The sequence below is a fragment of the Micrasema longulum genome, unplaced genomic scaffold (genome assembly GCF_059751315.1).
Source record: "Micrasema longulum isolate JH-2025_06_02 unplaced genomic scaffold, ASM5975131v1 h1tg000559l, whole genome shotgun sequence".
NCBI classification, from domain to species: domain Eukaryota; kingdom Metazoa; phylum Arthropoda; class Insecta; order Trichoptera; family Brachycentridae; genus Micrasema; species Micrasema longulum.
In genome coordinates, this window is record NW_028277755.1 from 598237 (window position 1) to 622662 (window position 24426).

The 24426-nt window shown below is 30.7% G+C and overlaps 1 protein-coding gene across 7 annotated transcripts in view; it reads right to left on the minus strand.

Moving 5' to 3' along the window:
* The window catches only part of OtopLa (proton channel otopetrin-like a), a 127056-nt gene that overhangs the window by 97519 nt on the left and 5111 nt on the right, over window positions 1–24426 (minus strand). For 2 of the 7 annotated variants that reach the window (XM_088228056.1, XM_088228053.1), the window contains exon 1: window positions 2079–2649. The exons of the other annotated variants lie outside the window; for them this stretch is intronic. The gene's annotated coding sequence lies outside the window, so the exon portion shown is untranslated. Of the gene's footprint in view, window positions 1–2078; window positions 2650–24426 lie in introns of those variants that run through there. 7 annotated transcript variants of the gene reach the window in all.

The following is a 24426-nucleotide window of genomic DNA, read 5'->3' on the forward strand; positions in this document are numbered from 1 at the left end:
TTACTACTTCCTCTGGGTTTTAAAAAAATTGGCCGTATTGTACGCACATTTTTTTGCAGTTTAACTTATCGGCGTCAAACATAGGACAATCGTGTAATGTATGGAGGGCGTCCCGAGAGATGAGTCCATCGCAAGGGCAGCAATCATTATCTCTTTTTTTGAATCTATGAAAATATTTTCGGTAAGCACTATTAGAAAATGGGGATCAAGTTAAGGTAGAGTGGCGTTCCGGTTGATCCGTGAGATCGCAACACTGGTCACGGTACAACAACACGATTCTATACATACTCGATTTTGTACTTTTTCCTAAAATTAAGATGTAAGTCATAAAACCTAACAAAAAAACGTAAATTTAAAACTATCAACAATATTTTGTGGAAGTACCGGTATTCCAAAATTTAAGACAAGCACTAAATTAACCCTCCAACAAATGGAAGAATGAAATAAATACCGTTGTTTAAATATAAACAAAATGGTGAATATTTCACAATTAAATACTTAAACCAGCCTACGAGAGGTAATAAGGCCTGTAAATGCTTAGACTTCCATATTCCTTTCTCAAAAAAGTTCTCCACCTTTTAATTTTTTTTTTTCTATTTATGTTAAAAATTTTTTTGATCAGTTCTCCAAAAATGTTAAACCGTATGCAACAGTCTCTGGAGTAGTATGCAGAGGTGGTGTCAAGGCAGAATGATGTATCAATGTGTATAATTTATTGGTAGTTTAAGGCGATGCCAATCACTAATGTATCCATATACGATCGAATTGAAACACCCACTTCTGTAAAATGTATGTGTAGGAGTTTGTGTATATCGTCATGATCGTAGAACAACGACGCATGTGGTTTTCTTCAACTTTACACGAGAGCGATTCAAAAAAAATATGACACTTTATCTCACAACTTAATAAGCCCAAAATATGTGAGTGAGAAAAACCTATTTAATTTTTTCCAGTCCGGAATATAAAGCCTTTATTTTACCTTTTCAAGATCAAATTTAAATGAAAGACAATGCCGCATTTTCGCATATCCGTCGTTGTTCTACAATAACGACGATATATTATATTCATAAGACACATTTGCACGCAGGTATCATTTTCTCCGCGATAAGATTTCATTTTCGATTTCCGACACAGTTAATTTGATTTTTTTAAAAGTGTTTTACCCAAGAATACTTCACAGTCCCTGGACTGGCTACCGGGCTTAAGACTGATCATCTTATCTTCATGTAAGCGGTTGGATTACTGGTGCAGTGCCATATGTACTATAATGGCGGAAAATGAATGATGAAATATGTACATTATTACGTTAAATACAATTTTTTTTTTTTCTGATACTAATGTGAAAGAAAGGATTACTTTATTAAAGGAACTATCCTTCGGTCACTCATCACAGGACCAATAACGGATTTCACGCCTTTGCCAAGAACGTTATAATCTTGATTTTTTTATGTAAAGTTCATCAAACAACAAAAATATCTGTCACTTTAATTTGTGCTTTATTATGTTGCCATTATTATTGTTCTTACATCCTTGTTTTTTCTTATTGTATTTTGGTTTAATATTTAAAAAAATATACATTTTTTATTTTGTGTCAACATGTATGAATTAGACTGTGTCCGTTGATAAATAAATAAATAGATTATAAAAGGTGAAAAGGTACTTTTCAAAACCCAAAAGAAAAGCATATAATTAAATCGTTTTCAAAATAGACGTCAAATAAAATATATCCCATAAATAATAGATACAATACATAGTTTAATTTATGATACGCCGAAAGTATGACCATAATCATGTGAAATTTTATTCTGATTTTATTAAATAATATGCTATTGTAAAATTTTCATTAAACAGTATTTTAATGTTTAATAATATTGACTTTAAAATAAAAGTATCTCTCTAATTAATTCGTCTTCATAATGCCACGATATAAATGTTGTATTTTTATTAAATAATAAGGTAGTTATTTAAACATTATGGAATTGCATTAAATAGTACGGAAAGCCGTAGGAAGAATGAGGTAGCGAAAACAAGTTAGGCAACCCTCGAGTCAAATTCACGCATGTCAAAAGATCACTCACCTTTGACAGAAATACTGCAGAAAGCACAATCGCCTATAAAAGGCCTTCTCTCCAAATGGTTCTCCCGCTTTTAATCACGCACACACCCTATAAAGGAATCTATATAAAAGATTCCATATCAAAACACTGCGGTCTAAAAAAATACACAATGTTTTCTGTCATCTTCGCCAAAAGTTACATCCGTTTCCCGGTTAGAATATTCCATAGCGAAAACAGAAGATACGCGACAAAAAGTTTTATCGCATTCTACGATATTTTAAATATTTGCAAAAAGTCTGCACGGAAAACAATACGCGGGAAAGTTCTTAACTTGACGTATGTAAACAACGCCTTTTTACCACGCAAAACTGTTTTATTAATGAAAAATCACACAAATATTGATATGAGTACGTATTTAAAACTAAGATAATCGTAAAATGTCACTGATATGTTAATTTGTAAACGATTAGTATGTTTTCATTGATTTTCGCGATATTTTCGAGTGCGCGCGGACAAAATGGGAGTCGATCGGTTACCAGCGTTGGAAAAACGCTTGTGTTAACCAACGCGACATAGTAAGCTTTGCCACGATAGACACCTTCGGGAGTTTCCGTCATTTGGCGAATCCACTTCGGCTGGTGTTGGAAAAGAGGGGGAGAATCAGAGGTAAAAATACACTACCATCGTATTACGTTGCTTCCGTTTTTGAAGCGAACAAAATTCAATTATTCGGGAAAAGGGAAGCGAAAATTATTTTCTTCGCTTTGATTTTCTCTCCCATAGAACTTTACTTTCAGTTGGATAAATAATTGTGACGAAAAATATATTCCCATTTCCGAAAGATAAGAAAAAATGCTGAAAGAACTTCGAAAACTTTTTTGGTATCAGCGAATATTTTTTTTGGAACTTCATTTTGATAATTATAGGGAAGAGGAGGTTTTGAATAACTTGTGAAAGTGTAAAAAGTGTCAAAAATAAAAATTATGTATTTAATTAGTAGTACATTTATAATATGCTTGAAATTGATTCGACAATTTAGAAAAAGGTTTTTTCCTAAACTTATTTAAGTAAATATAACTTTTTTTTAATCCGCCTAAAAAAATTAACCGGTAGGTATAACAAGTCCAAAAAATTCAACTAACATTAAAATAATTTTATTTCGCTGTCAACCCAGAGCAGAGAAGTAGACGTAGAGGCGTTTCGGCGTTCGAATCTCACAATTTTCCCTCGCATGAAAACGTGGCTTTATGCTTGCACAGTGGGTCGATGGGGCGACCCGCAGCCGTAACGGCTATTGCCAGTTGTAAAATATAGCAGTATGCGTAAGGGTAGGGCCGTACACACGCAGACTAACTCAGTTATTCCCATAATAACAGTCTCTCTAGACCGCGCGCCGCCTAACACCTGTAGGATTGTTGACGTATCGAACGAGGGTTTTCTTTACTTGACGCCATTTCGCGCGCACGCCTCGGCGCCATTTTTCGCGCACGTTCAGCGCGTGCGCAAAAGGAAAATGCCGACACCCTCTCCTTTTAAGGAAGTAAACTTTAGCGACGCGTTTTATTACTCGGTATACTGACATAAATTTCAGATATTGTGTTTTTTCATACCGAAATGACATTATTACGAGTAAGGGCATATTACTGGCGTACAAGGGTCTATAAAATTAGCGAGGATGTTTTTGAGATACAGTTTACACGTATAATGTAATAGAGGTTCATTAATTTGCAAACTAACTACACTTTTTATTTGAAAATTAATATACCGGTGTCACTACTTAGGTGAATTATCAATTACTGTATTTTATTGTCATATAATATACAAAAAGTAATTTCACATCCAAAGTTTCTATTTATCATCATCATACCCCTGCCCCCGCCCAATGTTGCATATGGCACTGAAATGGTACACTTAATGCAGCGTATATCGATCATCTGTTTAATAAGAGTAAACAGGGCCCTGATTACAATGGGAAGTTGACATTTATCTTCAATTTATCTACAAATAAAAATTATGTTTGCTAAATGACAAGCAAAATATGCATACATTTTTTTTCTAAACATGTTCAATTACCGGTTTCCGACGGAGATATTTAAAATGTTCATAAAAACAAACACACTTTCATGCATAAATATCGATATAAGTTTATACCGTCTCAGTATATACCGATGAAGATAGCCGTTCATAATCGCGGCCCAGGTGGAACATTAAATATTGCAGTGTAGAACGAGCAGCCACCGAGTACTCGTCGAAAGCACTCGTCCAGGATTCCGGTTCTATTTTACACACAGAACTGTATTCTTAATTCGCACGGACACAGAAAAGTAGATGGTGTATAGGTTTTATTTAAATATGATATATATTTATACTTTGTAAGATAATGTTCGTTTAAAAATATGCATTCATGAATGTGTTAAATACCCACTGACTCAACTGAAAAAATTCTACATCGATGTAGGATTATCTAGCGAGGCATGTAATAAGAAAATAAAATACTTTGTGCAAAAAATAATATGTATTCATCATGCGAAATTTGATAGTTACGATTTTTAAGAACTATCATAAGATATTGTAATACCTAATACTAATTCTCAAGCTTTTAAATATAGAACAATAATTGTAAAATGTGGTAAGCCGCACCAATTTCAAACTGAGGTAATTAATGTTTAACATAAGGCGCATTAAAAAAAATACAATTAATAATTTAGCTTGACTGTAAAGTTTAATATATAAAAAGTACTTTAAAAAATGGGGATACAATTTTATTGTGATGGAAAATTAAGTAAAAAAATTAAAATTAAGTAAAAAAATTAATAAAATTGAAATAAAAGCTTCATGTTCTAAACCAGACGTTAAAAAAATACCTTGGGATTTACTATGAATATAAATCCCAAAAAAATTAGCTGCTGTTTGTAATAAATAAAACTTGTCGTCAATTCTGGCAAAAAAGCGTCTATTGTGGGGTTAACACATTTTTGCAATATAGTTATCATGTTAGCCCTTACAGTAATAATTCTCTAGAGAAGCCTTTAAGCTCTATTGCATATAACAAAGGCGTTTAAAAATTTTGGTTTGGTTACAGCAATTTTAAAGATAAGGTATTTGGACCATTTATTCATAAGACCTTCGTTAGAAGGGTTCTAGACTTTATTTAGGGGAAGTATGTAGGTAGAGTAAAGGGGAAATGGTAATGCGTGAGAGGAACATGGAGGAGAGTGAATGAATTGCGTTGTATAGGGGAACGTAATACTCGAAATTCGAAATTCAAATTTAATAGGGCGCGCTCTTTTGTTTCAACAACAGAATTGCACCGATTTGAATGTATTTTTCTATGCATCCGTTGTTAGGAGGAAGCTTGTATAAAGAATTCTAAGATAAACAAATATGGGGTTGGGTGTTGTTAATATTGATTTTTTATACAGGCACGTGCATACATTTGAAATAATAAAAATATATCTTTTACCTTGATAGATATTTCGAAAAAGAACTTTTTTAAGAAGGGTAAATGGAAATTTAACCGTTTATAGGGCTTACAAATTAAACTGCAACATATAAATAAAATAATTGAGCCTACATTGTTATTTTGTTAATTTAAAAAAACAATCATTTTTGTATTTTTTTAACATTTGCACTCTCATACTCATTCTTTTTAATTTTTTCTATTGAATATTGTATTATGTAAACATCAGTTTTAATTCATTTCCATACCTTGTATTATGTATATTTTGTAATTTTTTTGACACTTTTTCTTACTCTTTTAATTTGTAGTATATCATAATTTGTATTCTGCTTTTGTAAATAATGTTGTAGTTCAAAATATAAATACGTCTGTAAATAAATATTGTTATCTACATGTCCCTAAATGAGTTTTTTATAAAAACTCTTTGGGAATATTATACGAAATTATGTATAGTATGTTTTCAATTTAATTTACAAAAAAATATTCAAAAAAATATTAGAGCACATATAAGAATATGTTTATGTGTGCCCTACTTTAAGCTAAAAAATAACACTTACGGCAGTTTGGAAAAGAGAACATTATCTAAGAATTAACAGACATGAGAGGATAAAGGTCTTATGTGACAAAAACAAAAAAATGTAATATCTGGGGTTAATGTTTGGAACACCAGACAATAATTAATAATATAACACCTTCATTCGCTCTCTAAATTGTTTTTGAAAAATTTGTGACATAACGCTTTCATCCTCTCGTGCCTTCTTTTATAGGAAGAGAAAGCCTTAAATAGTTTTAATCAAAAATTACAATAAATGTTTATATATATATTTGTATAAAACCATTTACCGACTTTTCTACGTCTACCGGTTTTGAATACGCGAACGAAGAATGAAAATAAAAGTATAATCAGTGCACATTGATGTAATTTTTTAATGGCATATGTACCATCAGCAGGTTGGTTTTATAAATTTGCACAACTACCATGGTAAAAGAGTACAGTGGAATTTGCATTCACGAAGAGATGGGCGTATGTCTCGAATTCGGTAAACAAAAAAATCGATCATGTACTAAATAAATTTAGATATAATGTGTTTATAATTAAACAAATGTTTGTATTAATTCTTAAGTTGTTATGAACTAACATAACAGAGCATAAATGCAATAATAGCAATAATTTAATAATTGAACAATTAGTTGATAAATCAAATAATACATATATCTTTGTACATTAATGAAAGCCGTGTAAATATATGTGAAGCAATAAAGAGTATCATAATTATTTACTACGATAATACGAACGATTTTTTAACGATAATTAGCATGTAGTATTCTGAATATTATTTATATTTTTGCTCACTTCCCGTGTGCATGTTTGAGTAAAATTCGAAACCATTTTTGCAGTTATAAGAAGATAAAATAACAAAAATATAACTCCAACACGAAGGACGTAAAATGCATAATGTTCGACAGCAGAATAAATTAATACAACTCTTGTAATTTATAAACAAATAAAACTACCCCCCTGCGTGTTGATAAAAGATAAAACATTCACAAAATTTAACCTTGTGATGAAATATTTTTGATATTAAAACAAATTAACAGTTGAGGAAACAAAATATTTTTTCGTCTTTCTGGTAAGGAGAGCTTAATATCGTTAACAAACATTTATTTTTTGTACGTAAAGCATCGAGAATTTTACAATAATTATTATTTATTTTTTATTAATTACGTAAAATGATACACATTTTTTTTCTATTATAATTTTGTTAATCATTAAAACTGGAACTGTCCAAAAAAGAAACTAGCTCTTGTGCTTGGAAAGCTTTCACTGTTATAGTTGCTTAATAACAATGTGAAGTTATACAATTTCGAATACACATGAGAATAAAAATTGGGAATCGAATTCAAGACCTCTTGCGTGGTAGGCAAACGCGCTGACTATTACACCACGAGGCCGACTGGTCTTGGTATACACCGAGATATTTAATTTTATCTGTTGTATCTAGTACTGAACATTTTAGATTGCAGTTAGTTTTCTTGAAATTGCTTTGGTGAATAATTATTTTAATTACTGAACCTAAATTAGTTTTGTTAATAAAAAAAATGCCATCATTTTTATCTATTCCGTATAATACATTTTTGTCCAACCATTATATTAAATACAATTGATTGCTTATTCTGTCATATCCTGTAAATGCCTAGACTTCCAAATCCCTTCTCTAAAATGTTCTCCATCCCTGTTGGAATTTGTTAATTTTATTGCTTATTTTTTTTACAGTTTTTGGGGATTTATTTAAAATAATGTTCTGAAGTTTTTTTGTGTCCAGGCAGATAAAGAATTACGGGAAATAGAAACAGAACCATGGATAAATGTTTCAGACTTATCTCTATTGGATTTCATTATTCAGTATTTAATATAAGTTGTGTCCGTATTTTTCCAAATTGAAGAATGATTACCAAAAATAAAACAAAGTGATAATGGTTATACGCTATTCAGAAGAAAAATTTCTTCTCTACGAACAATTATAACAAGATGTTTAATTTTTTTTTGCTCAACTTTCTAATAAAAATCTCAATTTTTATAATTGTTTAATTTCTTATTTATTGTATTATTTTGTTTTGTATTTTTTGTTTCTTTTTTATAATATTTTGTAAACTTGCCAAACACAAGAGCCAGACTCTTTTTTGGTAAGTTCGACCTTAAGTGTTCCATTTTTTTTAAATGTATGTATTGTTTTTTTAATGCTAATAAAGGTTAAAATTACACAAAATAACATGTCAAGTAGACGAAAGTAAACATTTTTAACACTTCCTTCAGTTCGCGTTCAATTGACGGAATAATGCTGCCAAAATTGTTCGCTATATTTGCGCAATGCACAGTGAAGATGCCATGAATTATTGCCTTATTTGTTGTAAAATAATGAATGAAAATACATTATTGACCTATTTGTTTTATTTTGTGTCCTCAAAACGGGTAAAACTTATGGTAACACCCAATATTATAAAATGATATATTGTGAAAGCAAAACTGTTCAAAATCAATTCGTTTGGAAAAACATTTCTAAGTGATGCACATATCCCCCTCTCTGTTTTTCTCCCCTTAAATAAGCTTTCGAGAAACTCCCGAGAAATGGTGTCGCAACGATGACGTCATTGAGAGTAATTTCGCCAGGATATTATCCTGCCTATCTGCTCCCTCTGCACTGCACTTGCTTTCCGCCTTAAATATTCACCCTTATCTCAAATCCGGAGTCCTTGAGGGTTAGAGGAATTACCGCGTCACCCTCCTGCGGGCAAAATGCACGACTTAGAAAAAAGGCGCAGAAGAAATGTTTCAGTCATTCATGAACATATCTAGGGTGACTGAAATTTTTTGATGAAGACGAACAAGCCACCGACGCAATTAGGCTGGTTGCTATTACCTACGAGAATACATTTTCTTTTCTAGTGGCGATGCTCGAGTTACTCAGATTTGAAATGCCTATAACTTGTAATTATTTTGCAATTAGTTTTAACCCTACAATGCTCAATGTAGACGATCTGCTACATACCGATAATCGGTGTTTATAAATTGATTTCAAACATGTTTATCACTCAGTAACTAGTTTATTGTATTGTGTACATACTAGTCATTATAACTTATATTAAAAATCGCCACCAGGATCAAAATTTTTAAAAAAAAATTGGAATCAAATGGTCAGTTGCAGGTATTCTGTCAAAAGTGTAATTTGGCTAATGTTCAAATAGTGATTTCTTTGTTTTTTTTTTTTTTTAAGATTTGAAGTTGTTATTGTTTCCACAACTTTCATTATTATAAAAAAAGATGTTCGTAAGAATTGTTATTTCTTGTTATCCTTATATTCTTGTAATTTTTAACATTTGAATGCCCGATGTGTCATATTGTCCACATACATAAAAAATTTAATTAAAACTGAAAAAAAACTTTTTAAAAATTATTTTCCCAGTATTTGCATAAAAAAAAACATACATAAAGATGTATTTTTAGTAAGAATTAGAAAAAGTAGGCATTGAAGGGTTAAAGCTTTTTTGTTGCATTATGAATCTTACAATAAATAATATTACTTCTCGATTCGGAGCGAATATGCATATTTTTATAGAAATACAGTTTAAGTCATACTTTTTTATTTTTATTTTATTTTATTTTGGAAAGCTAACAGATTACAATGTTTATTAATTACAGTGTAGGTTAAATTATATATTAATATCCAATTACAGGCCTTCTCGTAAGCTAAAAGATAAATATTACCAATAAGAAGTTAAGAATAGATATTAAATTTCGATATGTATGTACATTTTACAGTGCGGATAACATAATAATAAGTATACATACATATGCAGCGAGTATAACATTTGCGATAATTATTGAGCCTCATAAGAAGAACAACTTAATTGAAGAAAATAATAATTATAAAAATAAATAAAAAAACTCAAAAACTAAAATAAAATAAAGTGTTTATAATAATTTATGTGTTTATTTTTTGTACACTTTTTGTCATACTTTTTGTACACGAGATTTTCGTACAATTATTGGTAATATAAATATAAACATTACATAATATGACGCTGAATAATAAAAGTTCAGGGGTTTTAAATTTTTAGCCAATTTATTTTTATTTTTGTGTATCGTATTATGATCGCTATGATTTTTTTAAGTTTAGTAATTTTGAAATTATACCGCCATTAAGAAGAACTCCGTACCTGTCAAAACACGCTAAACGTCGAAAAACATGACTGCTCAGAAACCGGAAATCTATCACAACACATGACAATGCTAAAATTGATTGGTTATTGCCAACCTGAACCTGCGACGTTTCAAAGTACAGTGGAACTCCAATTATCCAAATCGCTTTCAGAATTTCAGAAAAATAAATTAAGCCGGGAACGTACTGCGATTCGCAAAATAACGACTTGGCTACCCAAAAACGGATGATGACAGTCAAACAACTTATTTTGACATATTTTGACGAGATATTCAGCAAGCAATGACTTTCATTTACAGTCCAGTACATACATACTGTACTAATGTACATCACTTGTAACTACGTTAAACATGTATAAGTGTTGCCTTTTCATTTAATTGATTAAAAGCTCCTTTTAATTAAAATAGACCCCTTTTCCCAAAAAATCCAATTATCCGAATTTCCGATTATCCGAATGGGGTCCGGTCCCAATTGATTTGGGTAATTGGTGTTCTATTGTAGTTTATTTTTAGAAAATACATTTTTATTAATTTTTTCATACGTTTTCGAGAAACTTTGCCATAAAATAAAATTTTATTACTTGATACATTTAATTGGTTATAAAATTCCGTTCTATAAAAAGCTTTAACTCTTAAATCCCTGTTTTAAGAAATCAAGCATTTAAGTTTTGTTCCAATTTTACTCTTATATCTTATTTAAATAAAGTAAGATGTATAGTGCTTATTTAAGAAGATATTTTTAATTTTTCCGTTTCTTGATTTTATATAAAGTAAATATTAAGTTATATAAAGCTTTAACCTGAATAAAATACCGGGTATACGACTTAACTTTAAATTTATTTTTAAAACTACAGATATATGAAATTTAATATGACTTAGTGTATTTTGCCAGTTTGTAGAGCGTTAAAGAAATTACAAAATTGCATCATTAAGTCAAATCCGCATATTTTCGAGTAAAGGTTTTTTGCCAGTATATCCACGAAATAAACTCAATGTATATGAAATTCTACCCGATTCCACATCCTCTGCGTTCCTTACAATAATATAATAATAAATGTAATGAAATAATTTAAAAATGAATAATTTTATATTTACAAGCACTATCTCCTAACTAACAGCTATATTTTTTTTTAAAGTAGAAACATTGACCAACATTGGTCGGTTTTTGATTATTGAAAGAAATTGCTAAAAAATAAGGTAAAAGAAATAAATATTTTATTTGTAACAAACAAGGATTCCATTTGAATAAATAAAATGAACAAATCCCGAATGGTTTGTATCGGAACAAATCGAGTTTTGAACCCATTTACTAAAGAAAATTACTTCTTAATCGTTTTTTATTAATGTACGAAGCATATTCAAAAAGTAAGTGAACTAGATTTTAATACTTAAAAAAAAAGTGTATTTGAAAAAAAAACACGGTATTGTTGATATACTTGTTGACTATTTTTTCACATAATCGCCATGCCGTTCAATACATGTGGTGAGCCATGGCACAAGCTTTTTTATGCCATCCTCGAAGAACTCTCCCGCCAGCTCCTTCCTCCACTTCAGAACCTCTATCTGATCCTGCATGTCCGTTGAAAATTTAATTCCACCCATGAGTGCCTTCAGGGAGGTGAAAAGATGATAATCAAACGGCGCAAGTCAGGGAAATACGGGGGGTGGTTTAAAACATCCCAACCAAATTTAGTTCAAGAGCACCTTGGTGGCTAAGGTCACCGAAAAATAGTCATTAAGTGTATCAACAATCTCCTGTATTTTTTTTACAAATGCAGCTGAAAAAAACCGGTACACTTACTTTCTGAACTTGCCTAGCATTAAAAAAAAACAACATTTTGCCGTTACCTACTCGGTAGATACTTCCTGATTATTGTAAATGCCATAATCAATTTTTAACGATTTTAAAATATCATAGGTAGGTACTATAATTTAGCTTACTCAAATTATTTTATAACCCATGAACTTAAAAAGCAACCTGTTCATTTGTATAGAGTCTAAACCTAGACCTCTGAATTTAGATTTACCTGTGTTCTACCAAAACTGGTTTTGCTACCATTAACATTTCTCGATTTTCAATCAGCTTCTATCGTATTTTTTAAGATAGGACGATAGGAAATAAAGTATTTGATGGAAAAATGACAAACAAAATAAGACATAAATTTATGTTTTTGTGACGGTGTAAACCTATATAAAATGCTTTAATTGTTTTTTTTTTTAAATACCCGATGAAAAATCGCTAAAGAGTGATTTATTAATACATTTTATTATTTTGTTACAGGTACTTTTTAACACTAATAAAAAAAAAAAATACTCGTTGGATGGTGTGTGTGAGTATGAAATGAGTAAATGTGAAATGTGAAGGCTATAATTGATTTAAAAACAACACATTCCTTACGAAAATGGTGAAATAATTTGTCTAAACCAGCAGGTACAAATATAATATGTACTTACCAATTGTTACATTTTACGTTAGTTCTAAAATAAAATACAAAGTATGCAGGTTTTAAATACAAGTGTTATAGTATGAGTTATTTCTTCATTAAAACGAAGTTCTATTAAGGGTAATGTCAACGAATGATATAGACCTAACCTAATTCCGTTTTATGTTGATTCGTATTTCACACTTTATCCGTTGAGGCAAAAGTCACCAACCCAAAAAACATTATTTTGAGAATTCACAATTTTAAAGTTTGGGGACCAAGGAAAAATCTAATTTTTGTGATTATCTGTACACAATAAATTATGTTCTTTGGAAACAACATATTTAATTCATGTTTTTTTTAAATATTTCATTGATAACTATTTCATTTTGATACATTTTACAATATCTCGAAGGTTTTTAACGATGCAAGGTGGCTAAAATTAGGTTAACTGAATTTCGCTTGGTTATAATCTGGACAATGAAAGCAATAAGCGTCAGTGAATGGAAGTAAATATTAGAAATAAGTTTTTTTTTTTTATTAATATCCCTACAGAGATGAGGTAGAATTTTTTCAAATTCAGGATTATGGATATTCGAGCGTTTACAGGGCTTATGACCTGTCATTGGCTGGGTTAAGTGGCCACTTTACGTTTTACAACATTCCCCATTCCGCTTATTAGCGAATATCGACACCGGTAATATTTTGATTTTTGTATATATCTTATTAAATGAGAAACCTTAATAAGATTACTTAACCCAGCCAATGACAGGTCATAAGCCCTGTAAACGCTCGAATATCCATAATCCTGAATTTGAAAAAATTCTACCTCATCTCTGTAGGGATATTAATAAAAAATATATACCTACTCCCCCTCGGGAGAAATTCAGATTTGTGTATGTACAAAAAATACACATACCAAAAAATAATGTTAGAAATAAGTATTATAAGGTTGTAAATTAAAAAATATTTTTAAGTGAATAGTTTTTTTCAACACGTTTTTTTTAAATGTTTTAATATGGAATAATGTAATGTCACATATGTAGTAAAAACTAGGATTTACGCAACTATTTTCTAACTTTTACGCTTCTTTTGGGATATTTAACTCAAAACTGTCATTTATAGGGTTAGTGGCTTTCGTATGAATGGCGACAATATGTTCTTAAATTAGATATTGGTTCACACAATGAGGCACATTAGTCCTACGAGAAATTGGATACAATAAATGTTTTCTTGCGCGCAGTAAAAATTAAAGTAAATTGTACGGCAAAGTTTCCTGAAAATGGACGAAAAAAATTATAAAAAAGGTTTTTATAGAAACGAACTACTTTGAACGACGTTACTAGCTCAAATGAAACAACCAATGATAAGAGAGTTATGGAAGATATCCGGTTTTCTCGCCGTTAATGGTTCAATGGGCAGAACTAATCCAGAATAAGCGGAATAGAATCTCTGACGTAACACGCGGAGTTATTTCAGAAATACGAAATTTTCAATTGAAAAAAAAAAAATTGACTTTTACAAACAAAGAAAAAAAAAAAAAAAAGAACTTTCTCATCCAACAAAATCATATAAAATTAAAATAAATGGTGACGTTTTTCAGTTATCTATGTTATTAAAATAGCAGTGAAAAATATAAAAGTATTTTACAATGGCGCGGTCATTATGCAAAGTCCTGATACAATCATTTGCGTGTGGCGTAAAAATAAGCCGTACAATTTTCCCCACTGCTGAATATGTGGGCAGAATTTTCAACCGGCGGAATGCACACCGTGCGTTTATTGCACGGAGGGGTTGATTGTAGGTACAGCGAAATACACCCCTAGCGATGGTTTCCCATAGTTACCCCCCCTCACTCCCTTGATACTTCTACCCACCGACCAGACAAAGAGTTCTGGTAACAGACGCGATCGAAATGCCTCCATCTTCTTCCTGTTTCCACTCCCCCTTTCCCGCCCGTTCGGAAACTTGGCAACAAAAGAGCGCGAAACTTCCTTTGTTTTTCAGGTGTATTTCGTTTACTGAAAAATATTTTCCGTGTTCTTTCAGTATTTTCACTGTAATTGAGGATTCCCCTGTAATTATCAACCATTGAATACTTTTGCCATGATTCTCTAGCCTGGAACGGGGCTTGTAGTTAGCCAGAAAATGTTATACAAAATAATGATATAATAACTTATATTTCCATATAAGTTATGAATTTAAAAAAATACTTGGTACACTTCCACTTATTTATTTTGACCAATTAGCGCTTTTACCCTCTAATGGGCATCTTCAGACTGGTGAATATTATACAATGTAAGGGTAATTTATATAAAACTAAATATTATCTTAAGCGTAGGTACATTTAAAAATAAGCAATATTGCAATGGAACAATTGTAACGTATTGTATCTTTTTCAACTTATTTTTAAATGGACCTACACTTAAGATAATGTTTAGTTTTATATAAATTACAATGAATTCAGTCAGTATTGGGTATTCTCATAACGATTAAAATGTCAACATTGTCAACCGACCGATTTGTTCAAGAAATGAATAATTCCAAAAACGGCCGCGTCGAGCGCTACATGTGTTGCGAGTCACATGTCAAAAGTCTCCAAGAAAAATAGTCCTTAAGAAAAAATATTTGAAATACTGTTTTCCAAATCGAGAATCTTCTAAGAATTTGTGTAGTCTGAAAGTTTACTCTAGGAGAAAAATCCCGCCACTGGGTTTAAGATGTTCAAAATATAGGATACTTATTTATATAAAGAAATAAGCTGGAGTCATCGACTAGTTTTTAGCTCATTGCTGGCGCTGGACGCGCTTTATTAATATTTTTTATTTATATTTGGAAAAAAATACAAATGATGGCAATGATTTATAAGAATAAGTAATTATTTGTTTTTTTTTCTGTAAATAAAGTTACCATAAAACATTATTATGGATAGTCAAATTTAAAAATAAGCTGTGCATAATCACTTTTGTACACGGTTCTCCCCTGGTATGTACATTAGAGGGGGTAAAAAATTAAACAGTTATTTTTCAGAAACATTTGGAACATTTTCACAGGTTTTCATCCCTTGCGTATGGCTGTGACTCCCGGGACATGGCAAAAGTTGGTCCTGGGGGGTATCGCCAGATATTTTTGCTTTAAACTGTTATTTTAGAAACTGTTAAAAATACGTTAAAGTTATGCAACGGTAACTGTTACTGCTACTCTTATCAAATAACCGAAACGCCTATCACTAATTTACATGAATAAGCATGTGTACTTTTTATTTATTTATGCCGTTTTTGACCAGGTGGATGAAAAATACAGTTATGTGTGCAAACGAACCAGAAAAAAAACCTGAAAAAGAAAATTGACTGGATAAAAGTACACCTAGTAGTGGAGAGGCTGGCTTGTTCGCCTATCGTGCTTGAGGTCCTAGGTTCGATTCCTGGGAGGCTCGACGTGAAATATTCGTTCATAAGATGGTATAGATGAAGTGTAAGACCGATCACTTTACCTTCCTGTAACTCATGATCGAGAAACACTGCATTTATTTTACGATCTTTTTTTAAACTTATTTTATATGAACAAAAAACTGCGTAATAAATAAACATATCAATTCGTAGCTGTCAAATTACGATGCTCATATTACCTGATAGTGTAATTGATTTAAAATGAAATATAATTATTTTATTATTGATAGCAATATTCGCGTAAGCTTTGTAGTTTTGAGTTTGCAATAAATCGAGATAATTATAAATTATTACACGATCTGAATATTATCTTTAAAGATACATATTGATGCCTCAGTTCTATAAAGGTATAACTATAAAAAAAATAAAGTTTTGACGCATCTAAATTGATTTGTAACCAATAATGATTTATTCTTAAGTAAAATTGGATGTCATTCTTTATTTTTTTTGTAACGTTACTTTAAATAACGTTGAAACGGTGCTTTATTTATTTAGTTTTTTATTGTTCATTTTTAGCACGGACATTTGACAAACTATCTACTATGCTCATTATTCATTTTTTGTTAATTTATTGATATAAAATTAAGTTGCTAGAATTCCACTCATCCATGCGCTTTGTAGCTGCAAAACGATTGATAATCTAACTTTAATATGTAAATGTCATCATTTATCAAATACCTTAATTTTGTAAATAGGGTCTATAATTTAAACCGTCCATGCGCTCAGTAGCTGCAAGACCTGTTATAATCTAACTCCTATTATTGCAATAAGTTTTATTTATTTCTTTATATATTATACAAACACTTAAGTTAATTATCAAATTAAAACATAACCTAAATGGGGGCAATATTTTTTATTATCTATGCGCTCTGCAGCTTCTATCTGTTTACAGTGGCGTCTTTGATACCAAATTTCTAGTGAAGCTCAGATTTTAAGGATAAGTATAATTTGCGATAATGTTAAATAGGTACCTATAGTAAATAACACAGTACAGATCATGTTGTAGGCATCTTTGAGCATTTTTACATTGGTTGCTAGTTTTTTATCTTTATAATGTGTTGATATAATGTGAATTAAAATACATATTAGGTACTGGTGAATAGCAATGATTTCTTAGTGAGGCTCAGCCTCACTTGCTTCATATGCTCCTTCGTCCCTGATCTGTAATAAGTTAAATATATCACAATTGAGAATGAGAAACTAAAATCTCAATCGTCTATGCGCTCTGTAGCTGCAAGATGCACTGGGATATTTACTGCACTGCGCTCTTAATGTAATTTTTCCCAAAAGTGGAGCTATGTAAATTATCCAACAATAATGATAATAAAGTGTAAAAAAGAAAAAGAAAAGTAGCATGGATGATTATCCTCGAGAGGGAAGACTACACCTACGAAGAAATGAAGTCAATGTTAAAAATCTCAAGTCAAATAACATTGACTCCATATTCATGATTAATTTACAAAATAGCTTAATTGATGTACCATCGTTACAAGAACAAGTTGCATTCAATGTTCCGATTCGCCTATTCGATTCAATAATGTGCTGTTCCTTGATCAGCACAGCACAATTTATGGCTTACATGCACCAATGTCCCGATTGTGTCGCATTGTAAACTCAAAACAAGATATGGACTTTTTTGGTGCAAGTCTTTCTAGACTTAAACAAACAACCAGATCTTGTCTTGAGGTAGTAATTATTATTTAATATTTTTCGTAGCTTTAATTTTCTTTAGTTGTATTTTATTTCAATCGTGCCTGTATATATTATAAAGAAATATATTTATCATTGTTAAATGCACTTAATAAATCCGCAAACAAATATATGAATGTGTATATTTATGGTAAATAAATACATAGTGGTTACGAGTTTTAGTATTAAAAGTGTTATGCAAATTATCACAGTGTTTCAATTAGTTATGGAACTGCGAGACTGTTAAGTTCATTTATTTCCATATGAATACAACTGTTCAAGAAGAAATAAAGAAGAGACTTTTTAAAATATAGCGGGTAATAAAATCAAAATTTCATTTTTTAATTATAACTCTATTAAACTGATTCATCGATACATTATCTTCATCAGTTTTGATTTATTTCTTTAGAATTACCTGAAAAAAATTACAAAAAATGGCAGTTAATCGTGAACAAGACCATTATCTTTGGACGGGCAATATATATTATGTCAAAAGCAATCGATTAAATCTTGAAAGATGTTTCTATGTAGGACACGTCTTCTATTTTCTTGTTGCCTTTAATGGCTGGAGTTACAAGTTCCTATCTCCAGGTTAGTAAACTACGCCGACTTCTTGCATTTCTCCTGACACTATGAGATCCAGATGTCGGAGGCGTCTGTTTTTATTCCATTGGCATATTAACCTTCAAATACGACAGAGATACATCTTAAGAGGGGCTTACAATAACCCGATCGATGTCACATGCAGAAAATATATCTATAAAAACATACGGAACAAAAATAACGGATTTATTCATTATTTTGAACATAATAAATATATTATACATATTTTTTTTATATTCAACTTATTTATTTTATATGAACTTCATTAATAATTATATAGGTACATACATAATTGTAATCATTATTTATATGTGTGTATGTAAGAGCTTATTCTTATTCTCATTCTTAGAGGTGGGGGTCAGTGATATTCAAGCTCCTGACGTCACTGCGACCTGTGAATATCTATTATGACAGATCCCTGTGAATAATGAGTACTAACATATATATACTGATTTGCTGGAGTTGGTGTGTTTCCGTGTACCTGGTCGACATACCCGCCACAGATCTCATTTTTGTTCTGCAAGTTCTAGGACTAACTAGCACATGCACTCGCCTATCCCTAGGCTCCATAGACATGGCAATCAGATATGGCTGATATATTTGGTTCTGGACTTGATAGTTATAAAATCAGTCTGATTTCTTTTTTTCTCTCGCAATATTATTCTTAAAAATTTCTTTATATTTAATAATATTTTTCTTTTTTTTGTTTTTTCACATTTATGTATTTATTTCGTTAATATTTTTTATTGCTTATGTGTATTTCCCAACTTGTTAAAATTGTTATAACTATAGTTATGCAATTTCATAATTTTTTGTCATGTATTTTTATTTGTATTTTTTTTTCATATTTGTGTTCAATATATGTTAAAGGCAATTTATGCCGTTTATGTAAAATATTGTTTTTTTCTTTACTTTAATTTTTTTTTTACATATTTTTAAATTTGGATTTTAGGCCGGAGCGTTCTTAACAATCTCAACAATTTTACATCGATTGATAAGGTCGTTGATAGGTTTCCTCACTAAGGTTTTATTTAAAACCTTAGTGAGCTATTATTTAAACAGATATTTTTTGATAATCATTGTTCAATAAGTCCACTTATATTCACTACACACTCTCGCATACATACAATACTCACAAACCCATACACATATATGCACACCCTAAATATATATACTCACCCTCACTAACATGTACAATAATATAACGGATACACTAAATTTTTTGAGACTAAAACTAGTACTTAGAGTAAATATTATTAGGTTATAATAAAATTTTTCCCTATAATGTAATTGAGACACATTAAATGTATATATTTCTACCGGCATATTGGAACCATTGTATAAGTTCCATAATGTGTTTTTATGAGAAAATAAAATAAAAATTATACCTGTAAAAAGATAAAAGAATATCTGTACCTTAGAGAATAGAAGAAGAAAGCCACTTTTGCTAGTTTGAATTTGTAAATGAAAAAATGATCGCAATAAGCTATTTTATACGTAAATAAAACACTGAGGTAGACTTTTGTTATAAAAAAGCATTTTTAAGTTGAAACGAAAATCTGATGTCCACTATGTGTTAACGGAAAAACATCAGTAGTATTAGATATGCTATTTTAATATCTTTTAATTAACAAAATAATACTAAATGTTATTAAGTATATAAAAAATTATATGTATATGTTTCATCTATCATAATATAATTTTAATTTCTTAAAAGTCCTTTCTCATTTTATTAATGTAGGTATATTGAAAAATATTTTTTCATATTTTTTTTGAATTTTTACACAACAATTGATGTGAAAGTATGTACTATTATGTGTAAAAAAAAATACACTGACACTCCGGAACGTGCCTGTAGGCCAGTGGAGTGGCTACCTCCATAAATAAAAAAGGAAATGATATTGAATGTATATTGTATAAACATTTTTTTGTAAACTATGAATTTGTATTGTATATTGGATTAAAAATAAATTTTAAAAAAAGTATTTACCGACTTTTCTATGTCTACCGGGTTCGAGACGTGCCCGTCTCTTCGCCAGGACACCAATTAAACCAACATGCAAAACCCACTATACACCTTCACCATAATTGTTGCACAAAAATAAAAAAAAATGGTTTTTATATCCTGTCAATAGTAATTACAATAATACTAAATTTATTTATTTAACTTTTAGTACAAAATGTTATTTGTACATTGGCGGGCTTATTGCTAAATGGCAATTTCTTCCAAGCAACCAATAAAATTATAGTTTTATTTTTATAATTCTAGTAACATAACATATTCAATAGAAAATAAATATCAAAAAGCCAAACATATATAAAAATAGAAATAAACGTATTTGTTTACAAATTACCTTTAATCGAAACTATTACTTAATAGGAAAAAGGAAAAAAGAGGGAAGACGAAAGGAGGAGAGATTAAGGAAGAGAAAGGAGATGTTTCTTCAGACGTGATTTAAACAGAGATAATGTAGTAACATCTTTGATGGTGGATGGGAGATGATTCCACAGTCGAGCCGAATGGACATTATATGAGTTAGAGAAGAAGGAGGAATTGTGGATGGGTATTAAGAGAGTGCCTTGAAAATTAGAACAAAGAGGTAAACCATGAACTGATAAGCGTTGAAATTTTTCACGCGGGTATATAGGAGCGTTAGGACTATGAAGTACATTGAACTAACAATGAAGAAGAATTCTTTACGTAAATACTATATCCACAAATGTATCTAAATTTTTACCAAAATAATATCAAACCTTCTTTTCATACAAATAACAATATTGGTAAATTGTTGCTGAATAATAAAAATAGTTTATTAAATAATTCACACGTTAGCAGCGCACGGGTGATATTCCAAACGCTTTTTTTCCAAATTTACAAACGAAATACGCGAGATAAAACTGTTTCCTACGGCCGCGAGAGCGGTTCAGAATAGCACCGCACGTTTCGTAATTCCTTAATAATGTGCATCAACTCATTTAAAATTCTCATACAATGTGTTTTGAAACTCGGTTTTACTTCTTATTTTAAGTCTTCAAACTCTTGTACCTCAATTGAATTATCCTGAAGTATGTATATTATACAATATTTATACAATTTATGTAGAAATAATTCAGCCAGATGTATCTCAACCAAAGCAATAAGGGTTTCAATTTTTTACCTTACAAAAGTCAAGTCAGGTAGATGTTCAGACAGAATGGTGAATGTCAGACAGTTTATAAAGTGGCCACTGAAACCAGCCAGTGACAGGTCATAAGCTCAGTTTAATAAGGTCCTTTATCATTTTTCCAAAATTCAAAATACTAGATCAATATCCATAAAAATATTGTTCTGTAAAATGGTATTGGGTAAAAAGTATATTGAGTAGTGTAAAAGATATAAGCAAAGAACAGAGAATTCTAACTTTACCAATTGCATACATAATATGGAAATATCACATACTACGAATACCGAAAAAATATATCAAATGTATTTTAAATAATTAATTGTATTTTCAAAATCAATATGGATATTGTGGAGAAGTGTTTTCGTACATAAATGTAAAAAAGAAATTTAATAAACAAATACGTTGCAAGCAAAACGCGACGTGTTGGCCTTGGTTGTTGTGACGTCAAGATTCGTGATAATGTTCTTAACAAATTTCAATGGCCGGGAACAAATAAACATCAATTGTGACATATTAGGGGCGTGGCCAATGGAATGGCCGTTTTTGCGGGAATTCAAAATTACAAATAAGAATATTTGTATGCTACTAATAATTAGCAAAAAAAATTCATGGAGCTATATTACTTTAAAAAATATTCCGGTTTAAAATCTTAAAAAATACTGTTCTATAATATTAAAAACACAGACTCCATTCTTAAGTTGATTGTATATTTACGACTGCCTGTCAGCTAACACTAATCACGTCAACCGCAGAATAAGATTTCATGACTCCTATTTCTTTGATGACATATAGTAATTATACAACACCATCCATTATTTATAACTTTATATTCACACATCGGCAAGGTTACCCACTCCATTGGATACATTATACATCTATAATAAAGCTTACATAATAATTCAAGGCTTATTTATTAATAATCAATATAAAAGACTACAATCTCACCAAATCATTCCTAGTGGTCTATAAGAAATTTTAACATAAAATCGGCAAAAGATTATTTTTAAATATATTTTAATGCTAACAAATTACAACAGGGATGGAGAATACCTTAAATAAGGGAATGTGGAAGTCTAGGTCTAGTCCAGTCTAGTAAGTTCACTCAAATCAACAAATGGAAGAATTGAAAAAACAGTGTGTAAAGTGGCCACTTAAACCAGCCAATGACAGGTCATAAGCCTTGTAAACGCCTAGACTTCCATATTACCTTATTTAAGGTATTCTCCATCCCTGTTGTAATTTGTTAATCTTAATGACTCCCGAGGGGGTGAAATCCAGTCTTTTGTCTACGAACATATGGACAAACTCAAATATTGTAATATTTTAATGCATTTGTTATAATTTCAATTTACTTATTTTAAAAACGTTTATGTACATAACGAAAAAATGCAATGCATACATAAAACGAAAAAATGAACACTAAAATTTAAATATACAAAAATGGTAAAATAAAAAATACCCAGCAATTATAGAGAAAGAATGCAATCCTCTCTGAACTTTTTTTCACTAATAAGAAAGATGTCAATATCCGAAGAGATACGGTTGAGTAAAGACATTGCTCTTTCTTAGGCGTCTAAAATATTATCAAATTGAATAAAACTATTTTTGTTTTGTGATACCAAAGCAATTATCACGCGAAAATATGACATTTAACTAACACAGCATGCGAATTTAACAATGTTTATGAAATAATTCTGACGCCTAATATTCATATTTATATAATATTCATATTTATATAAAATACAAGCTGTGCTGGACAGTATTGAAATCCCTTCATGAAATGGCTCCAAAATACCTATCGGGCCTTTGTATTGGGGAAAATACATGTCAAAGAAAATCTACTCTTAGGTCAGCATTTGTTTCAGGAAGAGGAAAACCCGTCGAAATCCGGCGCTCCCCAAACACTAGATTTGGAGATCGTGCTTTTGCCGCCGCCGGCCCCTCTGCCTGGAACCAATTGCCTTCAAACTTACGAATCATCGACAGTCCCAGTCAGTTCAGATCCCAACTAAAATCCCACTTCTTTAAACTATCATACCCTCAATTTTAAATCTGGAAATCTAATATATCACTTAAGTTTAGTTGGAATGTAAGTTTGGATATACAATTGTAAAGCGCCCTTGAGGTGATTTTTAAAAAAAATGGCGCTATATAAATCAGCCAAATATTACATTTTATTATTATAAGACGCCCATGGGGTTTATCGAAATTAAAAAACCGATAGAAGTGATAAATAATGTACCGGCGATAAAGCTTAGTTAACTCATTTCTACACGCCTTGTATTTTGTTTATTAATAAACATAAACAATAGAATGGCTGGGTTGTCGTACAAAAAGCAGGATGGATTATGTCGGTAGAGTGTGGAATAACAAACTAGCCTATAGAACATGTTCTGTTCACGGTTTCCCCCCGAACACTCTTCCCCGCTGCCACATCTCTCTATACTCTATTATAGGTTAAAGGACCTACAGCAACTGTGGCCCGTGACATTGAACTTTACCAAGAATCGGAATAATTTTATTAAAAAATATATAACGCATGACTTATAAACATAAAATAATATGATATTTTTATTGAAACATAAAGTCTGAAAAGAGCTGGAAACGTCTTACATAAAAAACGAATACATAATTGGGAAATATTATGTTTATTTTTTTATCATTTTTAAAGAAATGATGTTTAAAGAAATTCATTTTGCTAATTGTTAGTGGCGTAAAAAATATTTTTAAATTCGTCATTTTGAATTCCCGCAAAAACGGTCATTCCAATGGCCACGCCCCTAATACGTCACGATTCCTGTTTTTTTTTTCTACCATTCAAATTTGATGAGAACATTGTCACGAATCTTGACGTCACAACTACC